General features: G+C 44.9%; 1 long non-coding RNA gene across 1 annotated transcript; it reads right to left on the minus strand.

The window, feature by feature from the left end:
* Nucleotides 1-469: 469 nt before the first annotated feature.
* On the minus strand, nucleotides 470-9,601 carry LOC142493007 (uncharacterized). The gene is made up of 4 exons (XR_012800963.1): nucleotides 9,157-9,601; nucleotides 4,168-4,233; nucleotides 830-900; nucleotides 470-584 (listed from the first exon to the last, which is right to left on the minus strand). It is a non-coding gene; the product is annotated as an uncharacterized LOC142493007 (long non-coding RNA).
* Between the last annotated feature and the right edge of the window lie 430 nt (nucleotides 9,602-10,031).

Here is a 10,031-nt window from a genome sequence, read left to right on the forward strand (position 1 = left end):
GCTTTAGAATTACTGTCCACATTTTATATTTTGATATTGTGATACAAGCCCAGGTTGATGTACTGTATAAGTAGAGAAAAGCTCTCATACAGTTGTATATGTCATTATTAATTATATTGGGTACACTATTGTATAGACGAACACGTTTTCCTGGCACATTTGTCTTTGCGGGAGGTGTATCCCACGCCACACATTTTTTGACTGTTGTCAGCTGACCCGCGAATGTGTTGCCACCGGGACATTGGAATTTTAACTTTGGTTGCAATACCCTACAGAAATGGTAGTAGATGCTAGTGTGCTAGTGTGTCTTCAAAATCTAAATGCAATGTAACTTGCATATTACTTCCTTTCATTACATATGATACGATCTGATATGTAATGATATTTAAATGTAACCCATCACTTATTCCCCTAAGAACATCAGATGACTAAAAAGTATTTTAAAAAATGTAATATTTTTATTAGATTACAGTAAATAACTTTATGAAAAATACAATAATACAAACTTCTTCGCTCTTCTTCCAAATGTACAATCTTCTTCATTCAACATCTTCTCTGGCCTGGCTTTCCTTCGGACATTTTCACTTGTAAAGAGAGAATAGTGTATATTAATAATCGCAAATAAATACAGTAGTATAGTCTTCGAATTACATGTGAGGTACAGTATGCATGTGTTTCTATGGGTGTCATTGAATTTCTGCGAATGCGTATTTCCATAGGACCTGGTTGATCAGGCATATGCGTGCCATTGCATTTCTGTGCTTGCCAGTTTCTATTAAACCTGGTTAAAACACATATGTAAAAATAAATAGATGCATGAATTACATACCATCGTCTGACAGTATTGCTGGATGTGTTCTCTGCCCATACCCAGTGTTGATGCTCATCAGCCCGCCAAACCTGCAAAACAAGAATTACTGTAAACAATGACTAAAATAGGAATTTTTGCTTTTTTTAAATACTAGAATAATACAAAAATTCCATCTTCTTCAATCGCCAACTGACATCTTATTTCTGTGTCTTTTACATTTTCAAATGTTAATTAATCGTTTGTACTGTATACAGTATGTGTGCTTTTTTTAATAACTGAAAAAAGTCAGACATATCAATTAGTAAAATCCAATAATTCAAATGTATTATATCTGTGGTGCTAGACTTGAATAAGCAGAGGAGGAACTAGGTATTTTTACAAGTCCTAGCAGAAGCGTCACCCCACCCTTCAATTTTTTTTAAAATAGAACCAAGGCAAAACAATCCTGAAATTTTGAACTTTATTTGTGAATCTTTTCTATGTTCTATCTCTCCTACGCTTTTTCTCTTTCCCCCACATACACACTTACCCTCTATCCCCCATTTTCCCTCCCACTCCTATTCTCTCACTCCCTCATTCCCCCACACCAATCTCTCTCACCGACCCCACCAGTTTTTATCACTCCCCCTCCAACCCCACAAGTCTATCTCACTCCCTCTTTCCCCCCACCAGTCTCTTTCACTCCCCTGCCCCCCATCAGTCACTCTCACCCTTCCTCTCCCTGCCAACTGTCTCACTCCCCCTCTCCCCCAATCCTTGCTCACTCCTCTCTCCAAGTCTCTCTCATTCTCCCCTCCCAAAGTTTCTCACCCCTCTGCCAAGTCTCCACCCTCCCCAAGTCTCTCTCCCCTTCCCAAGTCTCTCTCACTCCTCCCTCCCCCAACTGCCGCACTCTCCCTCACCTTTCCAAAGACTCTCACTCCACTCCCCTTTCCCACATCTCTCTAAATCTACTTCCCTCCCCAAGTCTCTCACTCTCCCCATCCTCAGGTCTCTCTCATTCCCCCCTTTCCCAGGTCTTTCTCACTCCCCCTTCCCCAAATTCCTCTCACTCCCCCTTCCCCAAGTCTATGTCAATTCCCCCTTCCCCAAGTCTCACTCACTCCCCCCTTCCCTAGTTTGTCTCATTCACTCCCCCATTCCTCAAGTCTGTCTCACACCACTCTTCCCCAAGTCTCACTCCCACCCTTCCCCAAGTCTCAGTCCCACCCTTGCCCAAGTCTCACTCCTCCCCATCCCCATGTCTCACTTCCCACTCTTTTCCAAGTCTCTCTCCCCCCTCCCCAAGTCTCTCATCTAGTTCCACCTCTGTCAATAAGTAAACATTTTAATGCCACAGATGATAGGAATAATGACAGAGCTTCTGTAAATATGGGACAACATTGACCAGGTGTGGTAATGTGTTCTCATATTCCTACTGAGTATTGATGGTTTACTGAACCACAATACACACAATCCATCACAATTCACCCAAATCTCTCTCACTACCTCCTTCCCCAAGTTTTTCTCACTCCCCCCATCCCCAAGTCTCTCTTACCCCTCTTCCCCATGTCTCTCTCAACCCCTTCACCAAGTCTCTCTCACCAGCCTTCTCTAACTCTCTCGCCCTCCCTTCACCAAATCTTGCACACTTCCCCTCTTCCCCAAATCGTTCTCATTCTCCCCTTCCACAAATCTTTCTCGTTCCCCCTTCCTCAAGTCTTCTTTCTCATTCCCCAAGTCTCTCTCTCTCCTTCCCCAAGTCCCTCTCTCTCCTTCCCCTAGTCTCTCTCTCCCTTCCCCAAATCTGTCTCCCATTACCCAAGTCTCTACTCCTCTTCCCTGTCTCTCCCCAAGTCTCTCTCTCCCTCCCTTCCCCAAGTCTCTCTCCCACCATCCCCAAGACTCTCTCCCCTCCCTCCTCAAGTCTCTCTCGCTCCTAGTTTCATCTATGTTAATATGTACACTTTCTGATACCACAGATGATAAGAAAAATTACCGAGATTTTATAAATATGTGACAACACTGGCCATGTGTGGTAATGTGTTCTCATATTCTTACTGGGTATTGATGGTTAACTGTACCATAGTGCACACAATTCCCCAGATGACACATTTTGATAATAATTCTCAAAGGGTACTGATCCCAAACAATGTCTCTCTGTGTACCACAGATTCCAGAATGTATGCCTAATGTGCCTGAAATCTCTATGTGGGCTGTCAGTGCTACAGCAAGGCCCTGCTTCTTCTCCGCGCCCCGCTTTTTGTCGATCTGCCGATATGGCGCTACCAAGAAGGGGGCCGCTCCGTCTGCAGAACCGGCCGCATGCGCAGAACGGGTTGGGACGAGGTCGCATGCGCAGAACGGACCGGTCCGTGGTCGCGCGTGCGCAGAATGAGGTGTTTGCCGATGATGCGCATGCGTAGAGCAGGGCGTTGCTGGTCTGTGCATGCGCACATAACGAAAATCGTCAGTTCCGGCGATTTTCAATTTGCGGCGGGTCCTTAGAACGGAACCCACCGCATACTGGGGCCCTGCTGTATATGTAAACACATTATTATACATTACAGCTAACAATAAATGTGGGCACAAAATGGAAGGGCAAAATATATTTATCTTCACAGGGATGACGCTATGGTTGAATATACAATATGTGGTGGATATTATTTGAACATATAATGAAACTCTCTCACTAAATTGCCCCTCGGTGTCCTGTTTAACTAGAAGATGACAATCATTAGCCCCATGTCATAGATAATGGCCTGTGTTCATCACCTAGTGTATATCAACAACAGGTAAGCAATCTATAAAGATATCCTTTAATCTGCCCAGCTTGTGTAACCTCTGCATATAACAAATATATAATACCAGTTTTACTGGTTTAGGGTTGGTTATCGAAACTTCTTGGTATGTGAGTACATTCATGAGAACCGTAAAATGATCTGTCATTTTAGAGGAACAATAGCTGATTCATTCTACTCTTGGCAATTTACCCACAAGTGCAAAGTGAGATTAAAAAATTAAATGCAGAAAAGCAATACACTTAAGAGAACATATTTGCAAAAGGTCCCACAGAGTCAGATCAAAATTGGTATATTCTTAGCATGATAAAGGAAACTCTCATGCAGAAAGAAATTAAAATTATATTTTTTCTTTTTGATTAGATTTTTTTTGTTGGTGTTTTTTAAAGGCTTTTTAAGATTTCCTGGCCTGTTTTCTAGCTTTTAAGCAGAGGGCCAAACCACCCTGCCTTACATCCCAATAGTAATCAATAGGCTAACCAATATGGAAACTGTGTAACACAATAACATAAAAACCTGTTGATTGAAGGGATTCATATTGTATAAAGTCCAAGAAGAAGGTCTCATGCAACTTACCAATGACGTGGCCCAGAATCTGCAAAGTTGCATACTCATATACTCTTTAACATAACACTTCAAGTCCTAAAAGGCAATTTAGAAATGGATACAGTACATCACAATACAATATGGACATCAAGTATTTCCTAAAAATATAGAATTCTCTAGCACTCACCCTGTCAACTATAATTCAGGTGGAGGTGTTATGATTCTGCATCTATACCGCTAGATGTACAGTATACAACTATACAAAAATCAAACTGGATCAGCACTCAAAAAGTAAATCAAACAAAAATGAGACGTTTTCCTTTTTTGTTCTCACCAAGTACTGTATCTTTTTTGATGTATGAAATAAAGCAGCAATATGTCTCAGAGACACTGAGCAGGGGCACATATGTGTCCATAGGACCTATTTAAACCTCCTTGGATGGACATTATCAATAAGCCTGAAAAAGGGGTCAGGGAGCCTTGAAATATTGCTCTTTTGTGCACTTATATCACTTTATGTTTGATAATTGTTCCTTTTCCTGTGTGTGCTGCTATTTGTCTCTATTGCTGCTTCTTTTGATACATTAAAGAAGTGTAAGGGATCGGGGGACACGCGCGTTACAGCGGGTCCCTGTCACCCCGGCTCCCAGTACTGCCGCTCTTCCCAGGCCCCCTCCCCGCCAGCTTCTTATCCGCTCCAGTCTTGCGCTGCTCCGCTCCTCCGTGGCACACGCCGCCTCCGCCCACACGCTGTAGGGGCGCGCGCGTGGGAGTGTTACAGGGCACACGCGCGACACTCCTCCTGCAGCCTTGGCTCCACCTCCCATCAGCTGGAGGCAGTTCCCACTAGGGAACACCACACCAGGCATCTAAACCTATCCCTGGGACTGCTTAGTCAAGCCCCCGCTCCGCCTCTTGCTCCCATTGGTTCTCCAATATTTATAGTTCCTGTCTGCCCTCTCCTTCCTCGCTCTGCATAGTTTTCATGTGGCTCTTGTAGAACGGAGGTCTATGCCTGGCTCTCTTTTGTGTTGCAGCTCTCGCTCCAGTCCCTGCCCACGTGAAGAAAAAGGATGGCTCCTAAAGACCCTGTATCGACTTTCGTGGGCTTAACAAAATCACAGTTAAAAAACGGTACCCCCTTCCTCTAATTTTGGAACTCTTTGACCGGCTCCAAGGAGCCTCTGTATTCTCCAAACTTGACCTGAGAGGAGCTTACAATTTAATCCGAATACGGGAGGGTGACGAGTGGAAGACTGCATTCAACACACGCACGGGCCATTATGAATATCTCGTGATGCCGTTTGGCCTCTGCAACGCCCCAGCTGTCTTCCAAGAATTTATGAATGACATCTTCCGGGACATTTTGGGTAATTTCGTCATAGTATACCTAGACGACATCCTCATTTTCTCCAGAAACCTTGAGGAGCACATACATCTTACCAGGGTGGTCCTCGCTCGGCTTCGCGCAAATAGCCTCTATGCGAAGATGGAGAAATGTCTCTTCCACCAATCATCCACAGCCTTCCTACGCTATATAATTTCCGACAAAGGCTTCACCATGGATCCTGAGAAGTTGAAGGCTGTTCTAGACTGGCCGTTACCGAATTCCCTAAAAGCCATCCAGCGTTTCCTTGGGTTCTCAAACTACTATCGGAAATGTATCTCTAATTTTTCCACTATTGCTCTGCCCATTACCGCCCTTACCAAGAAGGGGACTGACCCATCAGCATGGTCCCTTGATGCCATCAAAGCCTTCGAGTTCCTCAAAAGAGCCTTCGTCTCCGCCCCCATCCTTCGTCACCCAGACACATCTCTTCCTTTTACCCTTGAAGTTGACGCTTCCGATGTTGGAGCTTGGGCAGTACTCTCGCAAAGGTCCTCACCTCAAGAAAAACTCCATCCTTGTGGTTTCTTTTCAAGGAAATTCTCTTCGGCCGAAAGAAATTATGATGTCGGGAACCGAGAACTCTTGGCAATCAAGTTAGCCTTGCAAGAATGGAGACACCTCTTCGAGGGTACCAAAGAGCCAGTGGAAATTCTCACCGATCACAAAAACTTATTGTACATTGAGGGGGCTCGTCGTCTGGGATCCTGTCAAGCACGTTGGACACTGTTTTCCTCCCGATTCAATTACACGATTTCGTATATTCCTGGTACCAAGAATATTAAGGCCGATGCACTTTCATGCCAGTTCTCTACAGAGGAGAGATCTAATGAAACTTTGGAGACCATTCTGCCTGCCAAATATATCATTTTTGCCAATACTTTTGATATCCTGGATGAGATCACCAAAGCCAAGGCTCATATCCCTAGGAGAATAAAGGTGCCAGAAGGACGTCTGTACGCTGCTCCACATTTTCGCCACAAGATCCTGGAGTGGGGGCATTCTTCCAGATCGGCTGGCCACCTGGGCTTCAAAAGGACATTGGATTTAATCAAACGGACCTTTTGGTGGCCTAAAATGAGCAAAGACATTTTTGATTTCACGAGAGCTTGTCTTGTGTGCACTCAGAGCAAGTCCGCCCGACACAAACCATCTGGGCTTCTCCTGCCCCTTCCCATCCCTGAACGGCCTTGGAAACATATATCCATGGACTTTATTGTGGAACTCCCACCCTCTAAAGGGATGAATACGATCCTTGTAGTAGTGGACAGATTTTCCAAGCACACACACTTTGTACCCCTCAAGGGTCTTCCCAATTCGGCTACCTTGGTCGACGTATTTTCTAAAGACATTTTCAGGCTACACGGCGTTCCACTCACCATTGTCTAGGACAGGTGCACACAATTCATTTCTAAGTTTTGGCGAGCATTTTCTCAGAGACTTGGCATATCCCTCCTCTTCTCCTCGGGTTATCACCTACAGACCAACGGCCAGACGGAGAGAATGAACTAGACCTTGGAGCAGTATCTCAGATGTTTCGTGTTGGAATCTCAAGACAACTGGGTAGATCTATTACCCTGGGTGGAGTTCGCGATTAATTTGCTGAGGAATGAATCCACGCAAGAGTCGCCATTCTTCATTAAATATGGGTTCCACCCTAGCAGTCTTCCCCTCTCTTCCATTCCGTCTGGTGTACTGGCAACAGATATCCAAGTCTCTAATTTTCAAGACTCCTGGAAGAGGATCCAAAAAGCCTTGCAAGGGGCCGTCCAAAAACAGAAGGTCCAAGCGGATCGGCGACGTCAGGTGGCACCGGAGTATAAACCTGGGGACAGAGTCTGGCTTTCCTCTAAAAATATCAAGCTTAAAACTCCTTCTCAGAAGCTGGCGCCCAGATTCTTGGGTCCCTTCAAGGTCCTCGAACGGATCAACCCTGTAGCGTATCGACTTTTGCTACCTCCCACCATGAGGATACCCACAGTGTTCCACGTTTCGCTCCTGAAACCCTTCTTCCAGAATGTACATTTTCGGGACCGTCCTCATAGAGCCAACCCAGTCGTGATACAGGGGCAACAAGAATTTGAAGTCCAGTCATTCTTGATTCACGACTTTCCAGGGGCAAACTTCAATTCCTCGTTCATTGGAAGAGATATGGTCCGGAGGAACGTTCTTGGGTACCTTGTCATCACATTCACGCTCCAGCTCTACTTAAACAATTTCATCGGAAATTTCCTCATAAACCTTGGGAGGATCGTCCGGAGTCCGATCCTCAAGGGGGGGTACTGTAATGGATCGGGGGACACGTGCCTTACAGCGGGTAGCCATCATCCCGGCTCCCAGTACTGCCGCTCATCCCAGGCCCCCTCCCCGCCAGCTCCTTACCTGCTCCGGTCAGGCACCGCTCCTCCCCGGCACACACCGCCAACGCCCACACGCTGCAGGGGCGCGCATGCGGGAGTGTTACAGGACACGCGCGCACCCGTCCTCTTCTACACTCCTCCTGCAGCCTTGGCTCCACCTCCCATCAGCTGGAGGCTATTCCCACTAGGGAACACCACACCAGGCCTCTAAACCTATCTCTGGGACCGCTCAGTCAAGCCCCCGCTTCGCCTCTTGCTCCTATTGGTTCTCCAACATTTATAGTTCCTGTCTGCCCTCTCCTTCCTCACTCTGCATAGTTTTCCTGTGGCTGTTGTAGTACAGAGGTCTATGCCTGGCTCTCTATTGTGTTGCAGCTCTCGCTCCAGTCACTGCCCTCGTTTGATACCCTTGGATTTGACCTCGGCTCTCGTTAGACTTTGTCTACCTCGCTACTCCCTGGACTCGGCTTTGGACCTCACTACGCTGCTCTCTCCTGCTCTTGACCTTTCGGATCTCTACCTTCGGACCCCTGGCGCCCCGGACGCGGCAAGTATCAGGCTAACCCTTTCTCACCAGACCCGGCAACGCATCAGACCACCCTCCGGGCATGCCCTCACTGCTGTGGGTGCGTGTTATACCCTTACCCACCCCAGTACTGGGGACTGGCCAGGTCTGCGGGCAGTCAAGCGTTACAAGAAAATACTTGGTGAGACCAAAAATCTGTAATTTTCTTTGATTTATTTTTTGAGTGATGATCCACTATGGTTTTTTTCAAGTACTGTATGTCCTCCCTAGAACCTCCCATTACTCATATGCACATTAACAAAATTGTTCAATGGCATAAGCAGGGCAAAGGGTTCCATTGATATATCTTTGCTAAAACAAATGCTTGTTCCAAATTACTCCACATACCAGCAACATGAATGGTTCTGATGCATATGCTGTATGCTTTTAGTTTTGAGCTTGGCACTTGTCTATTTCCTGATTTCTATTATGATAAAAACGCACATCACAAAACAATTTGGTGAAACGGACTATCGAGAAGGACTTGCTTTCTTGTCAAGTTTGGACTGCGGCTGTCCAAGTTTGTCTGATAATATGCATCATTTACTGATTTACAGTATAAACGAAAGTTTCTTATATGTACTTGATACAGTTGCTATAGGTAAAACTACTACTTAATTTGGAGGATACATAGTCATGCTGTTATTTTAACTCTCCTTACATTATTCTTAAACTCAGTGGTTTTCAACCGTTTAAGTGTAACCCACCTGGCCAGGTGGGTAAGGTGGACAGTGGTCAACCCACCAGGTGATTAGTGGGCAGTACTCAGTGGTCTGGCTGGTCCAGGATATGTCTCAGGGAGATGGTAGATGGCTCCAGGAGTTCTTGAGCAGTGCAGCCAGGAGTGGAGGATTAGGAAATCAAAGTGGGCACCATCGGCTTTTAATAAAAAGAAACATGATTTATTATAAAAATCTTCAACAAGCAAAGATAGATCATACGCAACAAAATATAAGCAATGATTTATGATAGAGTAAATTTCCTAAATTAATAACTTCACCCACCAAGGGTCAACTGGGTCCCCAGACTTGAACTTAGTGAGGGCACTCACTGAGAAGGGCCAAGGATGCTACCCGGGGTAGAGTCTTGTGCCAAATTTAGACTGGTTGAACTAATACTCATTTGGGTCAGTATAATTTTTATGATTTTATAATTTTCATGCTGAAACTTTATTGAGCTGTGAAAAAAAGCTGCAAGCCAGTTTACAAGCGATTTGCCAAGTATTAAACCAATGTGCTTTGTAATTTGTGAAATTCTCTAATATTCCTAGATTTACTTTATGCTGGGAATTGAAATAGAAGAACTAAAAGTATTCCATTTGAAAGCGTTCACTCAACCTCTAGTTAACAAGGAAACTCAATATATAATTCACTGGAAAGAGATGGTTTCCCATCCCCACGAATACATCAAATATTAATTAACAAGAAAAATGCTGTTTAAAACCTAATTCACATTAGTGCTACTTAACAAATATGCACATAAATCTAGCGATAATTGTTAATGCTGCTGGGATCCTGTACGGTAGCTACTGGGAGGAGGTGGTGGAGGGTCATGTACTCATAGACATACAAATATCTAGATC

Source organism: Ascaphus truei, chromosome 4 (genome assembly GCF_040206685.1).
Source record: "Ascaphus truei isolate aAscTru1 chromosome 4, aAscTru1.hap1, whole genome shotgun sequence".
In the NCBI taxonomy this organism is placed as follows: domain Eukaryota; kingdom Metazoa; phylum Chordata; class Amphibia; order Anura; family Ascaphidae; genus Ascaphus; species Ascaphus truei.